At 32.7% G+C, this 26,931-nt stretch overlaps 1 pseudogene; it reads left to right on the forward strand.

Moving 5' to 3' along the window:
* Positions 1–26,605, forward strand: part of LOC107139338 — a 51,870-nt pseudogene extending 25,265 nt beyond the window's left edge.
* The last annotated feature ends 326 nt before the right edge of the window (positions 26,606–26,931 follow it).

A 26,931-nucleotide genomic window follows, 5' to 3' on the forward strand; every position in this document is an offset into this window, starting at 1 on the left:
ATATAATATATATATATAATATATATATATCATACATACACACACACATATATGTTTTTGGGTACCTGGGATTGAACTCAGGGGCACTCAACCACTGAGCCACATCCCCAGCCCTATTTTGTATTTTATTTAGAGACAGGGGCTCACTGAGTTGCTTAGCACCTTGCTTTTGCTGAGGCTGGCTTTCAACTTGCTATTCTCCTGTCTCAACCTCCCGAGCCACTGGGATTACAGGCGTGTGCCACCACACCCAGCTCAGAAAATAATTTTGATTAAAAGTAATTACACAATAATAATACCAGTCATGTATTTGTCAAAGTCATGCAAAACATACATGTTATCAGTTGTATCCACACATGTGATAAAACAACAAAGGAATGAGGACTAAAAAAAAAAAATTTAGTAGCAATTTTCAGAATGTGTGAAGAATAGACTGGGATATTTTGTTTGTTAAGATGGGTCATAAGACTTATCATAAGACTTATCATTTTATTTTCATATTTTTGTGGAGTTATTGCACTGTTTTTAAATTTAATTTTAAAATTTCAAAAAAAAAATCAAATTCAAAGGACTTTCATTTCCCCAGCTTAATCCTATCAATTGAATCCCCATTTAATTTTGGCTTCCTGGTTAATATATGGATGAATAGGGGTAATAAAATCCCTATATATGGTAGGTGATTTCTCTAGAAACCCAATGATACAATTAATACTTATTCCTCTTGTCTTGATTTTGAAATTGAAAATGAGTCTTACTTGTTAGTTGTTTGAGAAGGTCTCTAATAACACTGGAAGAAGTAGCTCCTAAGAGTTTAGTGATTTGTGTTGGGCCTTGCATGTGATTTAGCCAGGCTAATCAGACACTTTTTGGTGGTCATTAGAGTAATCAGGACCTGAAATTCAGTTTTAGCTCAATCTTCTAAATGATGTAACATCATTATATCATCAGTATAATCTTTTTTAAAAACATGGGTTTCGCTTGAAACAAATTGAGTCTGTTTACTTCAGGTTCTGACAAGAGAATTTAAATAAAGGTAACAAAGAAAATTTACATATCCCTGTCAGGGCATGGGAAATACCTATTAAATCAGTCCCCCATGAATGTAAGTTTTAAATTTTCTCCAGAAATAGAAATTTAAGACTAAGTGCAGCCAAATCTGTCACAGAATACCAACATTCTATAACTTGTTGTACAACCTGAATTGTTAACAGCATTTTGAGCATACATAACACAACTGGTCCATTGCTTTACTAATTCTCAATTAATCTCCAGGCTATATTAGCTTTTCTCACAGGCCATACTGTACTATTAAACAAAGAATTTGTGGGTACTAATGCAGCTATGTCTGACACATTCTTCATTTGACCTAAAATTTATGGGTACTCCCATATTTCATATTTACATTAAATTAACTCTAAATAATCTTTAACTCTAAAAGTTCCAATTTCACATGCTCATTTCGGATAATAGAAAGAACAGTAGATTTGTATAGTGCTCTTTGCCTCAATAATTTGAATAAAGGAAATGCTTTGTTCTTGCATAATGTCAACTTAAGTAAAATATATACAGATAGGCTGGAGCAATAACTATTCATAACTTTTTCAAATTTCTTTTTTGAAATATACATCACATGCAAACCTTCTATAATCACATAACTGTATCTTCAAATTAAGTTGTATTGTCCTTTAGCTTTTTACCTGTACTGCCCTTTAGCGTTTTATCAGAGCATTTAGATTATGTCAGTGCATTACTACTAGTGGCCAGAAATCATGATAAAAGTTTCCTCACTTGTCAGACCATTGTGCCCAGACCATGTAAAGAACCTTAATTTCCCCACTGGTGTTTCCCTAAGGAACCAAGGTAGTATTATTTATCTTAGTCATAATTATTTTTTATATCACAACTTTTAAATCAACACTGTTTCCACAGAAACCATACATTTCTCTTTGGGTTATCATATTTTTAAAATTTATGAAACCTCAGATAACTTGAAAGAATCTGATACGGGGCTGGGGCTGTAGCTCAGTGGTAGAGTGCCCGCCTGGCATGTGTGAGGCAATGGGTTTGATCCTCAGCACCACATAAAAATAAATAAAGATATTGTGTCCAACTACAACTAAAATATATTTTTAAAATGATACAACTTAAAAAAAAAAAGAATCTGATATGGTCCTTATGCAGTTTGAGGGGTTGATGGAGTAACCAGTGCATCCAGAGTGGCTCATTAAAATGGGAGTAGCTACTTCATCAGTTGCCTCCTTTTTCAGACCATTTTAATTAACCATCTGAATATTTCCAAGCAGTTTAAATTGTCTAGAGGCTTTCTTGATCCCTTTTAATTTCTATTTTTATTGTCTCAAATAATCCTAATCATTTCTCTTTTAACATCATGTGTTGGAACTGAGCTGGTAGGTTCCTGATAGCCACGCTACATCACTGTGCTCACTGCACTGACTGCTGCAATTGAGAGGAAAGTAATTGAATGATCTTTAAAGACTCCCCAGGGGCTGGGGATGTGGCTCAAGCGGTAGCGCACTCACCTGGCATGCGTGCGGCCCGGGTTCGATCCTCAGCACCACATACAAACAAAGATGTTGTGTCCGCTAAAAAATAAATATTAAAAATTAAAAAAAAAAAAATAAAGACTCCCCAGAGTATACTCATAGGTTTTTAATAAAGGCAAAGGTGCATCAAGAGGAAGAGAACAGAAGTAGTCATAGAGAAGGCTAAGAAGCTCCAGGTTCAGGTCCAGGTTCCTTTCTCACACAGAAGGCTTTACCTTCAGCTTGCTCACCTCCCAGTTACATATAAAGTCCTGGGGTCTTCTGTACCTAGCTGGTCATGAAATCAGGCTGGGTAACCAGTCAAACCAGATTCAATCAGTCTATGCATTTTCAGCAAATAATATAGACAAGCAAATACACAGTGACTTCTGGGAAGGTTTAGACTTTATACAACGTATTTTGTATCACTAATTAATACAATCTATGCCTCTCTGTATGACTGGGGCTAGGAGAGGTCTTCTGAGTCTCTGTCAGTAAACATAGTTTGTTATAGACCAGCTACAAGTTAACCCTATCCTTATAAACATTGTTTAAAATATTATTTACTTTTCATTATTTCATTGTGAAATAGTTACTGTAGAATAACAGGATATGGGCTATATTATTGATTTTTTCCAAGTTTCAGACATGTTTTAAAACCTAAACATTGTTTGATAGAGTGAACATTTCTTGAATGCTTGAGAAGTGTAAGGATCCTGTAATTGCTAGATTTGAACCATGTATAGATATAAATCTGATTTTGAAATTAATTTGTCAATTAAGATCATCAAGTTTTTCAGCACTTTATTGTTTTTTCCACTTCATGTATCAATTAATAATTCCATTTTATGTATTTGAGGATAGATTATTGCATTCACTCAGGATGTAGAATTTTATAACATCCAGATAAATTTAAGTATCTTTCACTCTGCATCATTATTTTCTCTTAAATTCTAGTGTACCCCATATTATTATCAATACATTTTTATGATGTTTTTGTCCTCCTGTATTTTTTCCTAATCTTTTATTTTTTACTATTTTTCTATCTTTATGTTCAAGTTTATTTTTAATTATATAGTTTGGTTTTAAAAATTAATATTGGAATATTTGTTTTTCATTGGTAAATTGGATTATTTTGCACTTACTATGATGACTTTTTAATTTTAAAAACTATACTACTATTTTATTTTTTGCTTTCTATTTTCCTGAAATTTTTCTCTGCTTTAACTTTATTTTTACTGCATTTTTTGATTAGCAAATGGCTTATCCCTTACTGTTCTGGAAGTTGTAAATATACTGTTTATTTTTTAATTGCATATTAACAAAAAACTGAAACTAAACACAATGTCTGCCTTTCTCAGATCACTTTAAATCCAACACTGCTCTCTCCGTTTTGATTGTTGATATGCTGAGCTACCTCCTAACAGGGACATACTTGCCATTGGCTGGAAAAACTCTTGTTTTCATGGTTGTATAAACAACTTTATCTCCATTTAATTTTCAGCAAATACTTTATGAGATTTCGTCTGGGCAAACCTGAATGTAAAATGGTCACATCAGTGCCCTGACTATTCTTTGTTCTATAGCCAACTTTTGAAGACGATTCACTCTGCCTCTGCTGAATACCATAATATATGCATGCCTCATATCACTGTACTCATGTGCCTATTTCCCACAAGAATGAACCTTTCTTTTCTCCCCCATCAGATCCTTTATGTTTTTTGAGATAATGTAATAACTTCCAATGCAATAGAAGGTCTATTCACAAATTTTCCACTTTTACTGCCTATAATCAGTAATAATGCATTTAAAAAAGAAGGAATAAATTCTGTATATCAAAGTACTAACATTACCTTCTGGCTAGTAGCCACATTGCCTTCATTTCGCTGATTTGTTTATTCCTTTTAAACTCCTGAATTATCATCCATGTAGTGATGTGATTGCTACAGTATCTTTACATTAAAATGTATTCAACATGAGCCATTTTGAGGGAAAATGGAAATGAAAAGCTATAAGCAGAAACCTATGTTTTAATAATCAAAATGTAAATGGGTCTATATGAAAGTTTGTTCTCATCCACTTACAAACATGATTTGCTAACAGCTACGAGGAATGGTTAAAATCTCAGTTTTGAAACCAATGTTTTGAGATTATCATTTTGGCAATAACCTATTCAGATTTATTTTTAATTTTGGAATGTCAGTTTTACTTTGCAGTGTTTTCTTTTTTTTAATAGAAAATTAAAATTTTTCTCAGGGAAATGTTCTTTTTTCAAGAAAAACAAGAAGTAAATTTTTAACTTAAAATTAACTCTAACACTAAATCATTTTAAACAAATGCACTAATTTATTACTACAATTTATTTTGGGATTTATTTTATTTGTTTTTGTCTTTGAGGATCACCCAGGTTTTACTCAGTAGCTAATTTCAAATTTGGCAAACATTCTCTTTAAGTGGGGCTTTTAAATAAAGACTTTTATTATTTTTTAAAGTATTCTTAGAGTTTTACACTGTATTGTGTAGGGAAGTTTCAATATGCTAGATTTTGTTCACTGTGCTACATTTGCATATAATTTTCTTATTAATTTCTCATCTGTATATGGAATCTCAATTGCATTACTGAAGAATCCCACAAGTTAGAGTATACTATATTAGCACCGTCTTATGCAGAAGAGGGTCAATTGTTTTTACTGTTACTATTTATTGATTTTATGGTGCAAAATCTAAGGAATCATATAGGATGTGCTTTACTTAAGAAGTCATAGATTGATTTTTTTTTTCATCCAATTATAGCCAATTGTGAGTAGAAGCAAGGTAGAGAATTTTAAAAATTGTATTACTGTGTACATGATTAAATGATATGGTAAAATCAGTGTAATATAAATTATGCTTTTGGCTTCAATAATATTACAACTTTGTTCAGAAGGTAGAAACTAAATACATGAAAAGTTAAACAACAATGGGTATAAAAAGAACTCATGATCAAGAACAGTTAATGTCATTTTATTAGTCAACAAGGAAATGATATAGACACAAACTGCTATTAGTTTGAAGGAAAGAAAAACTTATAAAGAAAATAATTTAAAGGGTGATTATACCCTGAAACTACAAGTTATTTGCATGTCTAGATAGTTTGAGAATAATGAAAAGCAATTTACTTTAGCTAGAAGATAATTCTAGCCTTTGCCTGGTAACTGGTAATGAAGCAACTTATTTTGAAAAATGCAACTCATCAATAATTGATTTATAAATATTCTAGTCTTTCAACTTTGTAAGGCAATTACTTTTAGTTCATTAACACTATCTAAAAGTCATTCATTTTAATATGCATTTAGGTGACAGTATTTGAATTATAAATGCTTACACCCATTTTTTAAAAATTTTCTATTTTAAATTATGTGTAAAACACTGGAAACATAAAGAAGCATTTCTTCTGTTCTTGGAAGTCACCTTATAGTCATAAAAGGAAAGCATGAGTTTAGTTATTTTATATGAATACCTTAAAAATACTTCCTATTGACATTTCCTGAAGTGGGTAAGGAATTAAATTCTTAATAGTTTTATATGTGCAAATATGAAATTGTATTTTTAATACATTTGAACACTAGTGGAATTTTGATCCAAATTTGAGATGATCCAAAAATTCATTCTATACCACAGTGCATAGACTAAACCTTTGGCTTTGGGTTCAAAAAAGTCATATGAAGAGAAAGGTGTCTTTGGAAACTAAGAATGTTAAGTAATGTACAGTTACAAAGTTAGGAGATTAAAAACTCAAGTTTGTATGACTCCGGTTTGATATTCTCTCCATCACACCATTGGAGCATGTCTTGTTTTCTAGGATGCGGATTCTAAGAGTTCAGTTTACAGGATTTTTATTAATCTATGTATTGGGATCAACATTAATGAAAAAAATGTAAAGAAGCAGAACCACCCATCTCATGATTGGGAAGCAAACATGAGAGAAAGAGACTGAGGTTCTACAGTTCCCTACAAGGGCATACTTGCAGTGACCTAAAGATCTCCCATTAGGTCCCATTTCTTAAGGGTTCTACCGCCTCCAAATGGCACCTCTCTGGGGACTACATCTTTAACATGTGGGCTTTAAAGAGATATTGAAGATCCAAACTTCAGTAGTTATATTCCTACTTAGCTCTCATTAATATTAAATCTAACTGAGGGGAGATTATATTGCTTATTTGTAGGGGTGGTAACTTCATTAGCTTTTTCTATCTAGAATGTCAATAGCGTTTGGTGATATCCATACAATTCTAATACCATTATATTAGTATTGTCATCTTCCACTAGTATGTGATGCTGATTCTGCTCCAGTGAAAGTTTTAGCAAATATATTGTAATAGTGTTCTCATTCCGAGCTGGTTGGGGATTTGTCCATCTTTAAAACTATCTTGTGAGCTCCTTATCTGGACCACTTCCAGGATTACTTTGGCATTCATACTTCAGCATAAAGATTAGAGGGCAGTACTTATTAAAATTCTTTTGAGAGCAACACCTATGGAAGGAATGAAAAGGAAGTGGGATTGGACAGAGGAATAAGTACAGCTGTAATGCAGACATCACCTTCAACTAACTCTAGGGAGAGAGAGAGGGAGAGAGGAAGAGAGGGAGAGAGGGAGAGAGGGAGAGAACAAGTGTGAGAGAGCATGCTCTTGGGCTAAAATCTTCCACCAAAATCATCTCATATCTGGCCCCATTATCTAAATCTATGCAATGATCTGTCATTGGATATCAGTTTTCCTGATCCTTTTTTGTATAGCTAAGTCAATACCTGAAAGAATGATAGTGCTTTTAGCAAATAGCCTAGAGCTATCTACAGATGGGTCGGTTAAGACTGAAAGGCCTGCTCTGGGTACCATGTCTCAGTGTCAGTCACAACTATATGGTATAGATAACTAACATAGATATTCAGGAAAGTAAAGGGAAATAAAATCAAAAAAGTTTAAAATAATATTTTCATTTTTTAAACTATATGTGAATCAATTAGGCAGTATATCTCCATTACCAACAATAGAGAAATTTCCCTCCATTAGCTTTAAAAACTTCTATTTCCCCTATGGAGAAGTTTACAATAGGAACATTATTTTCATAATTATTAAAAACCAAGTAATTGCTCTGTACTCCCACCTTAGTCAGTGGTGGGCCATTTGCTTGCTAAATGCCATGTGTAAATCTAGACTAACAATTCCTAACATGGCCTATAACTCTTTTCTAAATTATTCAGATACTTGTCTTAATCTCCTTATCCCCCTTGAACATGTACAGATATAAGGAAAACAGAACATGGACATTATCCCAGATAATTGAAACCACAGTTTATTTGTGAATTGATTTGTTTGGGGAATTGACTCAAAGATTTAAGCCCTTGTTGTATTTAGAGGGATTCCAAATATTAGTTTTATTGTCTTTGCTTATTTATTTTTAACGTGAACTATACAAACAGTTGTTTCAATTTTTCTTCTCACTCACTGAAAAAGCACAGGAGATTGTATTGTAATTAATCATTTATTAAGTAACTGTTTACTGTGGGCACTGAAGTCTCAGACTTGGAAAGTATGACATAAATTACAGCAACTAAGGTTAAAATGAAGATAGAACTACATTTTCTAAAATATTTTAATCAATGTAGTGACAACATTTCCCTTCCATTAAGGTATTCCACTTTTTGGCAATAGCATTGATTAAAATTTTGGCAAGTTATAAAAGAAATAATCATTTGTCCATGGCAGAGTGGCTATAAAGAGTGACTATAAATATATTATACAGGGTATAATCAGGAAAAAGATTTATTTTATTTTTTTCTTAAGTATGGCAAGTCAGGAAATAGATATTTTCCAAAAATATCTAAATAAATGTCAAGATCTTTTCTTAAGGTTAAAACACAAAACAATATTTATGCAAAAGTATATGCTTCTCATATGACAATACTACACAAATCAAATGGATTCCCAGCATTGTTTTGAGATTAAGATTTAAAAGATATCTCAGGAAGACTTCTACTTAAATCCAAGATGGAAGACCACATTTGTCATATTTGCATAAAACACCTAAAAATCAGGGCAAATATTTGTAAATCAAAGACTTTCAGGCTATTCCATTTCAGACAATGAAGAACGATGGTCTCTAAAATATGGAAAATAAATAAGCTGAGCCCTGTGATTGCCTTGTCTTATTGCTAGAGGAATTTTGCAAGCTGTAGGGCTGTAAAGAGAAACCCAATCACTAAACACATACTCCCTGAGTTTAGAGTTTTAGGAAATCATGGTAGCTAGAATTTGCAGCACAGAGTAACTGAAGCAAGAGTTCTTCATAGAAAGAAAAACCCAAAGAGCTTCAGATGATGTATCAGAAATAATCCATTGAGTGCCGATCTACTCATGCATATGAGGAAAATATCCAAGAAAGAAAGGATAAATTGAAAATTGCATAGAGCTCCTGGAGGAGACATGATATGTAAAGACAGGCAAATAAACCAAGGCATCAGATCAACACCCAGAAATACACACACACTTATACATATAGTTACTTTATCTTCAAGAAATGTGCAAAGAATTTTCAGTACATAAATGATGGGAGTCTTTTAGCAAATAATATTTGAACAAATAATTACACCTGTGGAAAAAAAGTGGACTACTGATCCAGGCTCTCACATCAATCATAAAAACGAATTCATACTGTATGACCAATTTCAATGTAAAACCTAAAATTTTGAAGGTTTCAGACAAAACTTATGTTTTGTTTGTTTGGACTTTTGTTTGGCACTGGGGATTGAACCCAAAACTCGGGGGTGCCTTACCACAGAATATTTCCCCAGTCACACCCCATGCTCTACTGGCCCGTGTACTATTTTTTTTTTTTTTTGAGATAGGGTCTAGCTTAAGTTGCTAAGTTTCCCTTGACCTTGTGATTTTCCTCTCTATGACTTTCAGGTTTCTGGGATTGCAGGTGTGTGCCATTGTGCCTGACTTTAGACAAAAATATTTATGAACTTTGTTTAAGTAAATATTTCTTTGACATGGTACCAAAAACACAAACAAGCCTCCAAACATAAGAAAATTTAGAAAATGAGACTTCATCAAAACTGAGAAATTCTACTTTCAGAAATCTCTCCAAAGAAATTAAAAAGACAATCTCCAGGCTTGGAGAAAACATTTGCAAATGGTATGTCTGATAAACCTTTTTAATGTAGAACATATGAAGAGTTCTTTAAGCATAATAGTAAAAATAATTTAAAATGCCCATGAAAATGATCAAGATTCAAACAAACATTTTGGGTCATCAGAAAAGGTATCTGGATCACACAAACACATGAAATGATACTCTCTCAACATTGTTATTCATGTGATTTTCCAAGTTAAAATCTGTAATTCAGTTACTTAGCTACTTGAACACTTGAAATCAGAAAGTCTGGTCATCCTAACTATTGGTGAACAAGCAGTGAAAAGCAGGGTCAACAACTCATACAAGAGCTTAGCAATTCCTTTAAACATGTTAAACACCCTAATGCCCAGAAATTCCACTCCTATGTGTTCATAGAGATTCATAAGAGAATTGAAAACAATAGCCATTAAAAGACTTACACTCCCAAGCTCATAGAGATTTTTATTTGTAACAGCCCCATACTGCAAACACAATATTTAGCTTTGGATTCTGGATAAACATTTGTGATATATGCTTAGCAATGAGAAAAACAGTATTTGATGTGCACAACTAAAGGATGCATGTTAAAATATATATGCTTGGTAAAAGAAGACAGACAAAAGATGACATACTGATAGATAATTTATATAAAATTCTAAAATAAATGCAAACATTTAGTATGATAGAGCAATCAATAGTTGCCTGGGGATAAGTAGGGTGACTGGGAAGAGTGAGAGTGATGTACTATTAAAGGGGCTTAAAGAAATGTTTGGGATTGGAAGATGTTTGAAAATTTTTAATTATGGTGATTTTTTATGGATGTTTAAGTACATCAAAATTTATCAGATTTAGGGCTAGGGATGTGGCTCAAGCAGTAGCGCGCTTGCCTGGCATGCGTGCGGCCCAGGTTCGATCCTCAGCACCACATACAAACAAAGATGTTGTGTCCGCCAAAAACTAAAAAATAAATATTAAAAAATTCTCTCTCTCTCTCTCAAAAAAAATTATCAGATTTGTTTTTTAAACATGTGGCGATTATTGCATACCCATTATATCTCAGTAAAGCTTTAAAAACTGGCCTTAAAGTTAAATACAAGTATGGCTAAATACTAGCTTTACTATTCTACAGTAAGTGACATTGAACCATTTGCTAGTACATTCTATGGTCAATATTCCTTCATTAGTTAAGGATGATTTCTAACTTTTAGGTATATTGGAAGATAAAATGGAATAAATTTAGTGAAACATTGATAACTATACCAGGTATTAATTGAAAAATGGTAAATCCAAACAACATATTATTTCAAGAGCAGTATCTTATAACACCTTTTTAATAACTGTTCTCCAAGTGCAACACAATATTCACCACATGACAATTTCAAAGCATCTATTAAAATTTCCCATGTTATATAAATATTACTTAAGATCAGATATTTAAAACTACTACTCTCCTATAAGAAGAGAGTATAAATATGATCAATTACATGGTTATATCAGGTCTACATAAACTTTGATCTATATTATAAAGACCAAGAAGTAAAACCTGGTGAAAAATATTTATAACATTGGCTTCAATTTTCCACTTCAGTTCATTAATATAGAATTGTCCTAATATACACTGATTAATTTTTCCTGATACTTTGCCAGGGTGAATACATTTAATTAAAATCCTTTTACTCAATGAACAAATCAATATAACAATTCATCTAAAACATGCAACTCCAATGCAACTTCAGTTGTAAGGAGAAAGCTTTGGGATCTGAGTTAATCTGGATTATGTCTCAACATCATGTTACTTGTCCTGCTTATCTTCTCACCAAAAGAATATGTCTAAACAAGAGAAATTTAATTTTATCTCTATAATATTGTTTCCTCCTTTGTTACGTTCTCCATATTGGGAAATGTATATATATATGAATATGTGTGTATACATATATACATTTACATATATACACATATATATGCATATATGTGTATGTGTATATATATATACACAAAATTTTATGTATATTAAAAGTCATTAAAGATATGAATAAAGGGGCTATACAAAGGGAGACAATTTTGTTATTATTTTACATGAATTATTTATTACTGCTATTTTTACTACCACTACTAACATTATTATTAGTACTACAACTATTACTACCATTTTATTACTATTTACGAGAGATAGAGGGGAAAGGGAAGAGGAGGAGGAGGAAAAAGAATACTGTGAGAAGGGAGAAAAACAATAATTATCTAACTCTGCACTCCTGATTTTTATATTAAAGGGTGATGGTTTTCTATTTAAATGTGAGCATTCCAACAAACTTACCCCATTCTGGGGTTGCCAGATTTCACAAAGAAAAATTCAGGGCATCATGTTAAATTTGAAATTCCAATAAACAACAAATTATTTCTCATGTAGGTACATTTCACAAACATTTGGAATATATATATACTAAAATTTTTGGCCTATTTGAAAGTGGAGTTTAAGTGTGTGTCCTGTGCTGTGTCTGGTAGTCCAGCCCTTTCCTTTTTTCTCATCTTTGGTATGATCTGTAGCTCTAGCAAACATGTAAGAGTAATTTTACTGAATCACATTATCAAGTAATTTTCTGGGGTGCAGACTCCTATTGCCAGCTAAGTATGGAAACAAGACCTCTTGGGCAGATTCTTGGGGAAACAGCCAAGTTGAAGAGAGAATGAAGGAGTTAAAGAATGAAAAGGAAGTGAAGTCTGAGGAGATGCTCATGGGCCAGTGCGACCCTTTTTTAGAGTGCCTGATTTAGTTCAATCTTCTTCAGTCCTCCTGTGTTATCAAATGTAAATATTTCAGAAAAGAAAATGTCCTGACAAATTTGCATGTCCTACCAAATATGACTTATAAAGCTAAACCTTAATGAGTAAGGATTATTTTTTACTTTGCTCATTAAAAGTATCTTTTATCCCAAATCTGTACAATGCATACTCATTCAGCCAATTATTTTCAAAGGTCACATTTGTCATTTTAAAAATTTAATTAATCTATCTTATTTCATAATTGTTCACATCTATGAGATTCAATGTGATGCTTTGATTTATGTATACAAAGGGTAATGATCAACTCAGGGTTATTAGCGTGTCCATCAAATTAGACTTGTATCATTTCTTTATGGTGAATGCATTCATAATGCACTCTTCTTTCTATTGTGAGATATACAGAGCATTACTGTTAACTATAATCATTCTACTGGGCCATTGAACACTGGAAGTTACTCTTTATAGTTAACATTGTATCCACTGGACAACCTCTCATAAGCACCCTTCCCTACTTTTCCCAGTTTTGGGTGACCATTGTTCCCACTCTCCATTTCTATGACACAACCTTTTCACATTTCACATATGAGTGAGATGATAGACTGTTTTTGTTTTAGTCAACTTTTTTGTTAATGTGAACAAATGACCTGACAAGAATGATTAGAGGAGAAAAAGTTTATTTGGGGGCTCATGGTTTCTGAGGTCCTAGTCCTTAAAAAAGCTGGCTGTATTGTTTGTGGCTCAAAATGAGTCAGAACATCATGGCAGAAGAGTGTGGTGGAGCGAAGTGAGTCAGAACATAATAATTATCAAAGCAGAGTTCACTGTTCAACAAGGAGAAAATATACACTCCAAAGGTATGCCCCCAAGGACTCATCTCCTCCAGCCACATCCTGCCTGACTATAGCTACCACCAAATTAATCCCTATTAAGGGATTGATGCCCTGATTAGGTTAAAAATATTATAACAATCACTTCACTTCTATACTTTCTTCAATTTCTCACACATGAGCTTATGGGGGACATCTCACATTTAGACTATAAAAGTTTTATCTTTATTTGCCTGACTTTTTCACATAAGATAATGTACCCCAAATCCATTAATTTTGTCACAAATGGCAGGATCATGCTTTTTTTTAAATAAGTCAATAATGGTCTGCTGTGTATGTACCATTCTTTACTTATACATTGGTAGACATTTAGGTTAATTCTATATCCTGACTATTGTGAATAGGGCTGCAATAAAAATGGGAGAAATAGTTATTTTTTTTGAAAAGAACAAGTACCCCAAAATCAGGAATCAGGGTTTTAATGATGTCTTCTATGTTGAATTTGGGTAATAGTTACTCAGGTTGGCTACAATTCACTTTCCTACCTGGATAATACAAATTAAGCAGACCTGCTAATCTATTATTCTTGAGGATCTCAATTATTTCTCACTGTATTCAAATATAATAAAAACCATTAGTTCTTACATTTCACACAGCAAGAACTGTGTAGATATAACCAGGGAAACTAAAAGTAACCATTTCACCTGAGCAGTGAAATAGTAGGTCATTCAGCAAGTTACTTGGAAGGGGACCTAGGCAGGATAACCCCATGATTTATTGTTCAAACTGGGATATTTGGAGAGTAAAGGGCTATTAGTAATAACTGAAGGACATCATTTTGTCCCAAGAAAGCTGAGCTAGTGTCCATTCTAGGTTTGGAGGACTAATTTTGAAGGTGCATTTGCATAATCATTCAACAAGATCAGTATTCTTTAAATTATATACTTGTTTAGTATGACAGAAGAGATGGAGTGATAAGAGATTTAAAGGTGAGCATGAATTCTAAAGAAAGAAAAACTGTTCAGAATTAGATATGTCAAATTGATTATTGAAGAAGAAAAGTCAATAATATGGGAGAACATATTTGAAGGATTGTCTGTTTGGAGACTCTGAAAGAGAAGAAATATGGTAAAACGTTTAATTCTCACATTCTACCAACATATAAAACAAAGTAAAAGGTTAAGAGTGCAATACTTTTGTAATTTTTTGAAAAATTATATTTGAGTAAAACTAAGTGATGACCATATTATACTCTAGCCTGTTTTAGGTATCAAATGTTACAATACTAATGCTGCCAGATGTGGTGGCACACACCTTTAATGCAGTCACTCAGGAGGCTGAGACATGAAGAGTGCAAGTTTGAGACCATCCTCAGCAACTTATTGAGATTCTGTATAAATAAATAAAGCTACATATGTAGCTCAGTAGCAAAGCATTCCTAGGTTCAACCCCCAATACGGAAAAAAAAATTAAAACTATGCAAAAGATTCAGCTCACTTCAGTCAGAATAGCAGATTATCAGGATACAAATAATAAATACTGGCGATGATGTAGGGGAAAAGGTACACTCATACATTGTTGTTGGGACTGCAAATTAGTGCAACCACTTTGGAAAGTAGTATGAAGAGTCCCAGATATCCTACTCCTCAGTATTTATCCAAAAGAACTAAAATCACAGTAATGCAGTCACTCCAAGGTTTACAGCAGTCCAATTCACAATAGCCAAACTATGGAATCAATCCACATGCCTGTGAATAGATGAATGGATCAAAAATATATGGTATACATACACAATTGAATTTTACTCAGCCATAAAGAAGAAATAATAGCATTTGTCAGTAAATGAATGGAAATGAAGATAATCGTGCTAAGTGAAATAAGCCCAACTCAGAAGATCAAGAGTCAAATGTTTTCTCTCCTATGTGAAAGCTAAAGGAAAATTAAAGAAAATAAGGCAGTGGAGGAGGGGATCTGATATAAAGATAAATAAAAGATCAGTGGAGGAGAAATAAGAGAAGAAGAGAGAGGGAGGAAGAAAGGAAATAAATGAGAGGAAAAGGAATATGAAATAAACCTCACAGAATCATGTTATATACATATATAAATGTACCAGAGGGACTGTCTCCTTAGTGTATGCGTGAAAAGTGCCAATCAAAAATTAAATAAAGGTGTGAAAGGAAGATCAGTAAAGAAGAGGAAAGAGAAGCAGGAGGGAAGAGGGAGGGAAGGGAAGAGGAGGGGGAATGGAGATGAAATAAAATTCCTTGTATGTATAATTATGTCAAAAGGAACTCAGATACCACATATAATAATACTTGCAGTAAAACAACAACAACAAAAGGCAGGGATGGAATTCAGTGGTAAAGCACCTTTGGGTTGAATTTCCTGTACAAAAATAAAAAAATATTATTAATTAATGCACACACTTCTCAGAGGAAATTACCAAGAGAAAAATCTTCTGAATATCTTCAAAAGTTTATATGTCTTGTCAAAGGGAGCATTAAGGAGTACACTATATTATAATAATAAAAGGTTATTTCATATCATAAATATATTATTTATGTGAAATATTAAATAGCCATTACTTTCCTAAATGGAATATATTTTAAAAAATAAGTGATTTAATAAATCCAAATGACACTATTAGTCACTGGAAAAAAACATTCAATTTGTGATCAATATTTGAATGGATAAATAAATTATAAAAATCATACAATGTAATCAATACCAAATAGAATTGTGCTGCTATAAACATTGATGTGGCTGTGTCACTGTAGTATGCTGATTTTAAGTGTATATTTGGGTATATACTGAGGAGTGGAAAAACTGAATCAAATGATGGTTCCATTCCAAGATTTCTGAGGAATCTCCATATTGCTTTTCATAGAGGTTGCACCAATTTTCAGTCCCACCAGCAATGTATAAGTGAACCTTTTCCCCCACATCCTCAGATGAATGGATAAAGAAAGTGTGGTATATATTACTCAGCCATAAAGAAGAATGAAATTATGGAGTTTGCTGGTAAATGGATGGAACTAAAGACTATTATGCTAAGTGAAATAATACAATCTCCCAAAAAACCAAAGGCTAAATATTCTCACTAGTAGATGCATATTAACGCACAATAAAGGATGGGGGCAAAGAATAGAAGTTGATTGGATTAGACAGAGGAAGATGAAGAGAAGGTAAGGGGAATGGCAATAGGAAAGGCAGTGCAATATATTGGACATAACTTTCCTCTGTTCATATATGAATGCACAGTGAAAATCCACATCATGTATAATCAGAAGAATGGGATCCTAATAGGTTATACTCTATGAATAATATGTCAAAATACACTCTATTGTCAAGTACATCTAAAAAGAACAAATTAAAAAAGTAAGCCATACCAAATTGAGAATGAATTAAATACTACCACATCACCAAATATGATTGAGTCTCTCCAAAATAATACTGAACAAAAGCAGCCAGAGATAAATATATGATGTCATTAATATGAAGTTCAAAACAGACATCACTGAACTAGAATGAATAATTCTTAATTGGGTGGTAACATAGAAAAAATAGAAAATAAATGATTTTAAAAATCAGATTAATACTTTTCTTCTGGATTTGGGGTTATAAGCAGTGTATATTGGAACTGTGAAGTACTGAAAATATTCTATTTTCACTGTGTGTTTTAAGTGTTTAAATGTCTGCTTATTAGAAAGTTGTTAAACTACATTTACATCTTATATAACATTTGTATGTGTGATATATCATAATATAATTTTTATTGTAAAAAGGGCCTACCAATATTTTTATTCCTATGCATTCAAAAATTATTTGGAGAATTATAGAAAAACGGCATTCATCAGAACTGACTTTAACAGAAATTGAAAGCACAATGAATTATAACCATTGTTATAGAAAGTATGTATAAATGTTAATATCCTCTCTGTATGCCTTTATTAGTACTTCTAATAAGTATTTAATAAATGGATATGTTTAATTTTATACAAATTTGTTCAGGATAGGAAACAATAGATCACATTTGCAAATGTATTTTCTATAATAAAATTTGATTTCCAAATCAAGTAAGCACTAATGAAGAATGGAATATAACACTCTTATTTCACTTCTGAAAATAAGTGATGGTATACCAAACAAAGTATTGGAAAATGTGGATAATTTAAAAAAGATAATATACCATGAAAAATTATGCTTATTTCAGATATGAAATCTTAGTCTAGGGCCATAAAAAACTAGAATAACATTTTAAAGATGAGAAAATATGATCACCTATAGTTTCAGACATTACATTCTATAAAATAAATTTTTTTTAATTTTTTTTTTTTTTGTACTGGGGATTGGACCCAGTAGCACTTGAGCACTGAGCTAATTCCCCAGTCCTTTTTATTTTTTTATTTAAAAACAGGTTCTCACTAAGTTGTTTAGATCCTCACTAAATCATTGAGGCTGGCTTTGAATTTGTGATTCTCCTGCCTCAGCATCCCAATCCACTGTGATTACATGCGTATGCCACAGCACCCAGCTAAAGTACAAAATTTTAAAGCAAAACTTTTTAGCAAAACTAGAAAAAAAAATGAATTTATTAAGAAAATTTTCACAACATACAGAAATTCTCTAAAATATCATCAGTAAATCCCAAACAAATATTACATGCTAAAACTTAATTTTTAAATAAGAATCAAGCTGGGCACAGGAGGCTGAGACAGGAGGATCATGAGTTCAAAGACAGCCTCAGCAACAGTGAGGTGCTAAGCAACTCAGTGAGACCCTGTGTCTAAGTAAAATACAAAATAGTGCTGGGGATGTGGCTCAGGGATTGAGTGACCCTGAGTTCAATCTCCAGTATCCAAAAAAAAAAAAGAAAGAAAAAGAAAAAACAATATGGATCAAAAGATAGATGGTTGCAATAATAATTTTTTTAAAATAGTTCAGCAGCTATCAAAGAGCATGCCTATTTTTGTTAGACAGGAAAAATATTAAAATTAGTTTAAAATTAGGAAAAGAAAATAGTAAAACAGTAAAGGGAAAATGTTATATTTGCACATGATCACACTGTTAAATATCTAATTCCTGCAATTTGTTCAAATAGTATTTGAACTAATAGAATATTTGGCAAGTTTGATAGATAACAAAAATCAATAATGAAAATATATTACCTATGTAAGAAAATCAGATAAAATAAGTAATTAAACTTTGTAATACACAGAACACAAAATAGATACAAAAGTCATTTTATTTTTACATTCTAAAAATGAACATGTAGAAATGGAAAGTTAAAAATGTAACACAATTTGAGTTCACTTCAGAGAAAATGAAACACTTGAAAAAGAAATAAAGTAAGAGCTCTCACTCTATTTCCCTAAGGCCTAGAATAAACCTACTGAGAGCAGGAGGGTGTGGTATAGACATAGGAATGGAGACAGATCAATGGAACAGAAGAGAAAACTCAATAAATAGATCCATGCTAATTTGCTCAACTGATTTTTTTTTTTTGACTGAGATGTGGATACAATTCGATGGAGGAAGAACAATCTTTTCAATAAATGGTGTGGAAATGATTGAATACTCATGGGCAAGAAAAATAAATACCATATCTAAAACAAAGTTAATTCAAATTATAGACTTAACTGTAAACCATAAAACATTGTTGAGATTATTCTTAAACATTATACTTAAACATAATAATCTAGGGCATCTCTGTAGTAATCAGAGTTCTCCAGAGAAAGAGAATCAACAGAGTCAGAAAGAAGGGATACTTACAGACTCTCTCACTCAGAGAAAGAGAGAGAAAGGTTATTTTATGGAATTAGCTCAAAGGATTGTGTGATTGTGGAGAAGGCCAAGGCTAAAATCTACAGGTAGGTAGGCAGGCTGGAGACCCAAGGAAGAGCTGATGTTATGGCTCAAATCCAAAGGCAGTCTACTGGTAGAAATAACTGGATGAGGTCCACACATATTATGAAAGGTAATCTGCTTTACTCAAAGTCTACCTATTTAAATGTTAATCCATCTAACAATAACTTCATAGCAAAATCTAGACATGTTTGGTCAACATGACTATGGATATTGTCTCCTATCCAAGTTGATTCAAAATTAGTCATCAGGAACTCCTTCCCAAAATTTAATTTAGATTTCAAGACCAAGGATGCTACACACATCAAAAAATTGTGAAAACTTTTAAATTTTTATAACGGGCTTTTCCATATATGGCAGGTCCAAAAATAGCTTGAGACAGCAGGGAGGGGCAGCTGTGTTATTTTTTTTTTAATGGTTAGGAGGTGGGGCAAGGTGCAGAACTGACAAAGTCAAGGTTTGAGTGGTTTCAACTTTTTGCCATTGTCAAGCAAGAGAACTTTGCAGTCTTTCTTAACAATTTGCCCTGATTTGGGGCATAAAGGGAAAGGGAAGAAGCAGGGCTTGAAAACTGTCAGTGGTAAATACCAAAATTGTAGTCATCCTCCTACAAACTTTAAGAAAAAAAAATAGGAAACAATTTTCAGGACCTAGGAATTCTTAGACTTGACACTAAAAGCATGATCCACAAAAAGAAAAACTGACAAATCAGACTGAATCAAAAATTTTGAAATTTGCTGAATTTATCCCAAGGAAATATAGACTTACATACACACAAAATCTCACACATTGACATTTATGACAACTTTATTCATAAAAGTCAAAAACTAAACCAGCTCAGATATTCTTCAATAGATAAATGGGTTCAGGAAGCCAAGGTATATGTATTGTAGTCATACTTAGCCATGAGATGAAATAAACCATGTAACAAAAATGTGTATGAATCTCTAGCAAATTATGCTGAGTAAAAAATTTAATCTCAAAATTTATATGCTGTGGATTTCCACTTATGTAAGATTCTTCTTTATTAGTGCATTATAGTTATACATAATATTGACATAATTATGCAAGCATGGAATATATTTTGCTCTGATTCGGTTCCCAGTTCTTCCCATTTTCTTCCACTTGTTTTTTACCCTGCTCCCTTTCCTCTATTTTGCTGATCCATCTTCTATTTAATAATATTATTTAGATGGAAAAATTATAAAAACAGAGAACATATTAGTGATTGCAGAACTTAGGAACTATGGGATATGAGTTGTGTGTAGCTATAAAAGGGCAACATGAGAGATCCTTGTGTAAAGACATAACTACTCTTTACTTTGACTTTGTTAATGTCAATGTCCCGGTGTGTTAGTGTACTATAGCTTTGCAAGATGTTTCCATTTATAATAATGAAGTAAAGGCCACATGGAATCCCTATTATTTCAGACAACTGCTTGTGCCAACAATTATCTCCAAATAAAATATTTAGTTAAAAAAAAGATTTTCAGCAACCCAAGATAATAATGAATCTTATCTGCTATTTAAAATCTTTATGGAAGAAACAAGGTATAAATCTAATACTCAAAAGAGAAAGAATGGGGAAATGTTGTGTTTTAGAAAGGAAGATAAAATCATAATTTTTTTTCTTTTTTTGGTACTGGGATTGAACTCAGGGTTACTTAAACACTGATCACAGCCCTTTTTAATATTTTATTTAGAGACAAGGTTGAGTTGCTAAGTGCCTCACTAATCTACTGAGTCTGGCTTTAAATTTGTAATCCTCCTGCTTCAGCCTCCCAAATTGCTGGGATTATAGGTGTGCACCACCATGCTTGGTTTAAGATTTTGTTTTGTTTTGGTCCATCTTCTGTTGTTATAAGTGAAAACCACAGACTGGATAAATCAAAAAGAATAGAAGATTATTCAGCTCATAGTCATGGATGATGGAAGGTCCAAGATTCAAGAGGCCACGTCCGTGAAAGCTTTCTTGCTGGGAAGGACTCTCTGAAGAATCCAAAGGTGGCACAGGGCACATGGTGAGATAGGCACATATGAGGGACAGAGCCATAATTGCTTTTAAATAGATTAACTCTCTAGGTAGCACATTAATTCATGCATGGGCTATTCCTTTCATGAAGGCAGAAATCTCAAGACCCAATCACTTCTTAAAGGTCCCACCTAGCTCCACTTCCTAATATCTCACAATGGGAATTAAATTTTCATATGGGTTTTGATGGGGACATTAAAACCATAACAGATTTTATATTTTTATATTTCTAATTTGATTTGAATTAAGTTACTTTAAAGATATGGCAAATATCTTTAAAGACATATATTCATCATGAAGAAGAAAAATTCAGGGGAATTTTGCTCTGCCATTATTTACTTGATGGATATTGATAATGTTCCCATACTGAAGGTATATAAAGGCTAATAGACAGAAATAATCCTTATTTCTGAAACCATTCATGCATTTTTTAACATATAAAAGGTGTGTTTCACAATAAAGTATTTTTAAAGCAAATAACAGTAAATATATTATGGATCAGAATCTTTCTATATATATTCTACAAATACATATGTACACACACGTATAAAAATAAATATCTAAATGTTAAGATTTCTTGTGAATTTACTGTTTTCTGTTTATTTTTTTAATTCTCCTCTACAAAGTATTTGTAGTTGTGGAATAAATAAATAATGTGCAACTGAAGAAGAAATTAAAGTTAAAAGTTGTACAATGGCCTTAAGAGAAATAACAAATTCTCTTCTTCAACTAGGCCAAGAAGTAGAATTTCATCTGCTTCTTAATGACTCTGTTTTTCTGCTGGAAGCATTTACTCAACTCACAGCAGTGTCATTGGATGATAAATTTGTGTGATTAGGATGTGCTCACTGCTGTTTGCCATTTGTTACTGGACATGGTTGCTAGTAGACTTGGTGCTTGTCTTGCCTTAGGTCACACAGCGAGTACTATATATGTTTTAATGAGACTAAAGCTTAATTCTTTAGATTTGACATACATCTTTTATTTTTTTCCCAAACCACAGCTGCCTTTTAGAACTAAGTTATATATTTGAGATGAATCTAAACTTCCCATTAGGTCCATGAGTATCCTTCATTGTTCAACCACGTATGTTGAGTGCTCCTCTGCAGGTGGAAGTCAGCTGATCTTTACGGACTCTCAGGAGATCCCTTGCCCGCATATTACCTAGAATTCATGGGAATGGTTTTTAGGATGCTCATTTGGAGCATCTTTTAAGTTTCTTTTCTTTCCCTATAACTAATTCTCTGATGTTAATCACCAGCACAGAGCAGGGAGTTGTGCATGAGGTCCTCACTGCCTTTCTAAATGTATCACCATATTTATCCTCATCTTCTCATGGAAGAAATGATAGCCCGCCTCAGCTCTTCTTCTCACCATTGTGCCATTCCTTCATACCCACCCACATCCATTGCTGAGTTTATTGCCTCATTTGTGTGTGGGGCGGATTGGGGGGGGGGGATAGATAATTGCATTAACATGGCTGTGATTAAAAAATTTAAAATCTAACTACTCCTATCATATCAGACTCTTGTTTAATTTGCTTAGTTTAAAATTCAGTAAAAACTACTGTGGACTTAGAATCTGAGTAATTATTATGACATAGATAGTTATTGTAATTCTCTATTGAAACTGTTTAGCACCAGATGGATTCCGGGTTTTAAAGTATAGCAATTGATACTGATTTAAATAAAGGTCTTTTAAAAATTTTTCCATATACAATTTTCTCACCCATATAATTTTTAATATTTTTCATTAAAATTTACATTCATTCACATTAATTTTTATTCGGAATTCCTGCTATTATTTTTAGTACATTTTGTTTATACTATCATTTACTTTTTTTTCTTTCTTCCTTTTAAAAAGATACTGATATAATTTTAGTTACTGGATATTCATAAATAAATTTATGCCTGAATTATACTGAGAACTTGCCATGGTTTTTTCACTGCATCCTTGAGTAGATTCCATTCTAGCTTGCTTGTGGGCAAATCAGATTGGAGTTTCAAATCAGCAGAGGCAGCCCTAACACGGTGAACAAACAATAAAACTAGCATCCCTGATTTCCATCAACATCAAGCAGCTGCGTAGATAAACAAATCATATGGGGTAAATGTTTCCGTTCCATCTAATTGGTCTGCACTCTTATAGCCCAGCCTTCCTATGCAAAAATAGTTATTGCTGCCTTATATCTTCATTTTCATCATCATCATCATCATCACCATCATCATGCCTTATTCAGATGAGCTGATTAGAAAAACTCTAATGAGTTATAGGATTTGATATCATGCAAATGCACTTTTTCCTTAGCTGATGAGTTTATTCTCATTTTCTCTTAAGAATACAAACTCATAATAAGGGTGAATCAAACCTATGCATATGGAATGATGTAGAAATAGTTTAATTCTATGTATATATGTGTGTCTTCAATTTTCTTCACTACTCTTCTCCATACCCCCATTTTGAATAAAATTTGCCATAGCCTTTTCCTAATATTAACTAAAAACCATAAAAATTAAAAATTTGTATTCCCTGGTTAATGAAAAAGCTTGATATTGTTTGAAATTTGATTTATAATCATGCTTCAAATGAATCTGGAAGAAATAATTTAAGAATCATATTTTATGCCAAAGTGATCCTCAAATTTTATAGAAGCTTCTATTTGGCATAATAAAGTATTAATATGACATCAATATAAACAAACTGTAGCACATCTCATACAATGATATATTAAAAATATTCAAAACTCCTTTGAATACAAAGATCTACTTATTAAAAGCATCAATATTGCATATACTGCATACAGATAAAATTTATATCAAAACAGTTCACAATTGAGATGGTGGAGAGTCTGAGGAAAGTTATAAGCAAGAATGTTATCTTAAATAATAATCACTTCAAAGTAATAAACTGTCTAAAGATGATAGCTTAGTGTTTCAGCATTTGGTATTCAGCAAGTAGTTATCCTGTCAAAACTGCCAATGCTGACTGATAAATGTTCAAAAGACTCTACTGGAATATTGACAAACCCTCAACTTGTATGTATTATGGAGATAATAAGATTAAATTTATATTTACTCTAAACTTACAGCCCAGCCTGTGCTTTACAAAACAGGAAAGCTTGGTTAATAATTTTTCAGGATGATGAACATTATGTGTGTGAATAAGGACATACACCACACACTTGTATCACTCCATACATTTAATCATAAAGCACTGGCTTTGTATCAGGCCAGATTGAGCAAAGAAATAGAAGTGGGATCTATGGATTCCTATCTTATATCTGTTTATCCATCTGTCTATCTAGTCGTCTATCATCTGACTGTGTTTCTCTCTTGGTCTTCGTCTCTCTTACAATTTACAGACTTATATATTATTTTCTTACTATATCTCTATTTAGCTACTGTAGCCATCACAGAGAGTTTAATGATATTGGTGTGTCTTACAGTCCTTGACTCAGTCATGAATTCAAATACTTTAGGTATTCTCTTCATAATACAGTTCACATGTTGGCATACAATGCTAAATATGGGACTTTGCTGGCCATTTTAAAACTAATTAGAGTGTCCAGGGACCAGTGTGTCCTTTGATCCTTAGCATTACAATTAAAAAAAAATGAATCTTCTCAGAGAATTATTATGCTATACAATGAGATCGCCTAATAAATGCTCTCTTCATAAACAAGTGTGTCAGTTCATACACAGATGTGTCTTCATATTCTGTCTCCTGGCCTAGCCATGTAATCCACATGCTTTGCATCCTGCTCTACTCTGATTTCCTTTAAGTATTAAGCACAATAAAATTAAGTTTCTAACAAAAAGAAAATGTAAGCCTAGAAATGCCAGTTATTTGATTATGTAAATTCCTTTTTTGTTTCCTAACAGAGTCAGATAAATGATAACTCTTTTTAGACATAGTCTTACTGTTTTCAACACATTTGTCATAAGTTGGAGTCAGATTTTGTGTTCAAAAGTCTCTGTTTATTTATCTTGTCATTTATTCTATAAGCATTCAGTGGATAAGGAAAGACTAGAGAATTTCAAGAAGAAAATAATAAAGCAATGAGACCAGGTCAGATACAGAAGGAAAATCAGTTGAAAGTGGATTTATTGAATTTGAATTATGAGATAGAAAAGAGATAAAAATGAAAGAAAATTAACATAATATTCAACAGTGGAATATGGACCAACAATTGTTTTTTGTTTTGAATTTCAGATTTACCACTTACTAACTGGCTTTGAGTAAATTATATAACACATTTGTGTCTTTTAAAGTATATATCAGATTAATAAACATATAATCATATATTCAATAAATCAGTAATAGAGTAAAAATTATGAACCACACACTTTATATTGGATACAAAAATGATCAAGATGGATATTTTCAGTTTTCCCAGGGAGCCTATAGTCTACCCATACTGTTGTTGCCTGAAGAGATAAGGTGTGTAACATGCTTATTAGCCTGGATCATACAGGGACAATAATCAATGAGAAGCCCTCATTGCTGACACTAGGAAGGGGACTTGCAGTGTCTCCTGTTTTTGCTGGTCTTAGTTGGGAGAAAGCAGTTTCAGGGAGAAGCAGGAGCAATCTCTGAGGCAGTGGTAAACTCTACAGGAGAGCTGCTCTGGCCAGGCCCACTATGTCCTGTGATAAGGGCACTTCTTTTGAAGAGACATGTCCATTACTGGTTTCAGTTGTTGGTTCTGGGTAATCCTTGAGTGTTCCTCAAAGTGTCAGACTGTCACCCAAAATAAATGTGAAGCAAGAAATAATACACTGAAGTTTTGTTTTCATTGTTTGTCTTGGTATTGGGGATTGAACAGAGGGATGTTCTACCACTGAGCTATGCCCCCAACACCTTTCAGTTTTAATTTTGATAGGGTCTTGCTAAGTTGCTGTGGGCCTTGCTAAGTTGCTGAGGCTGGCCTTGATCTTGTGATCCTCCTGCCTCAATCTTCTCAGTGGCATCACAGGTGTGCCACCACATCTGGCTATGCTGAGTTTAAGAAAAAATAGTCAAAAAGTATAAAGACACCAGAAGTATATTTTTGTTTACGTGTAAAACATGGAACAGAACAGTTAAACATCATGGTAAAGGCAGAAGTTTTCTGTCAGCATTGAAGACCAGTTGTACTACTCCTACAAGCAAACTTGGCCTTTTGAGACCAGAGAGACTGGAATTCTACAAACCCCAATCATCACATACCTTACTCCATGAGCAAGAGCCAGCATTGATTTTCAGAACACCTGCACCTGGACAATTGAACACCCATTTGCTCCTCAAAGAATGTGAGCAAAAGAAAGACACACTTCTATCAACTAAAGAATTTGATTAGTCAAAATGAATACTAAAAAATTTCAAAAGTAGATGTAAGAAATTTCTTATGTTCTCTGTGAATGTTGGACTTTGAAAAGAAGCAATGTCTGATGCAATTTCTGAAAGTAAGTTAATAAAAGATTTAAAAATGATAATAATAATTACCTGGTATGTGTGAGACCCTGGATTCAAATCCCAGTACTGCTAAATAAATAAATAAATAGATGTAAAAAATAAAAAATAAGATAATGAATATTAATTTTTATATTGTTAATTGTTTTTTAATAGTGGCATCATGTATATATGAAATTATTGAACAAGATAGTTGGAATCTGTGATCAGAGTGGTATATTCAAAATGGTAATGAGGGAATGAAATAATATAGAGAGATCTTCAGATTAAAGCA

This window comes from Marmota marmota, unplaced genomic scaffold, assembly GCF_001458135.2.
Source record: "Marmota marmota marmota unplaced genomic scaffold, marMar, whole genome shotgun sequence".
Classification (NCBI taxonomy): domain Eukaryota; kingdom Metazoa; phylum Chordata; class Mammalia; order Rodentia; family Sciuridae; genus Marmota; species Marmota marmota.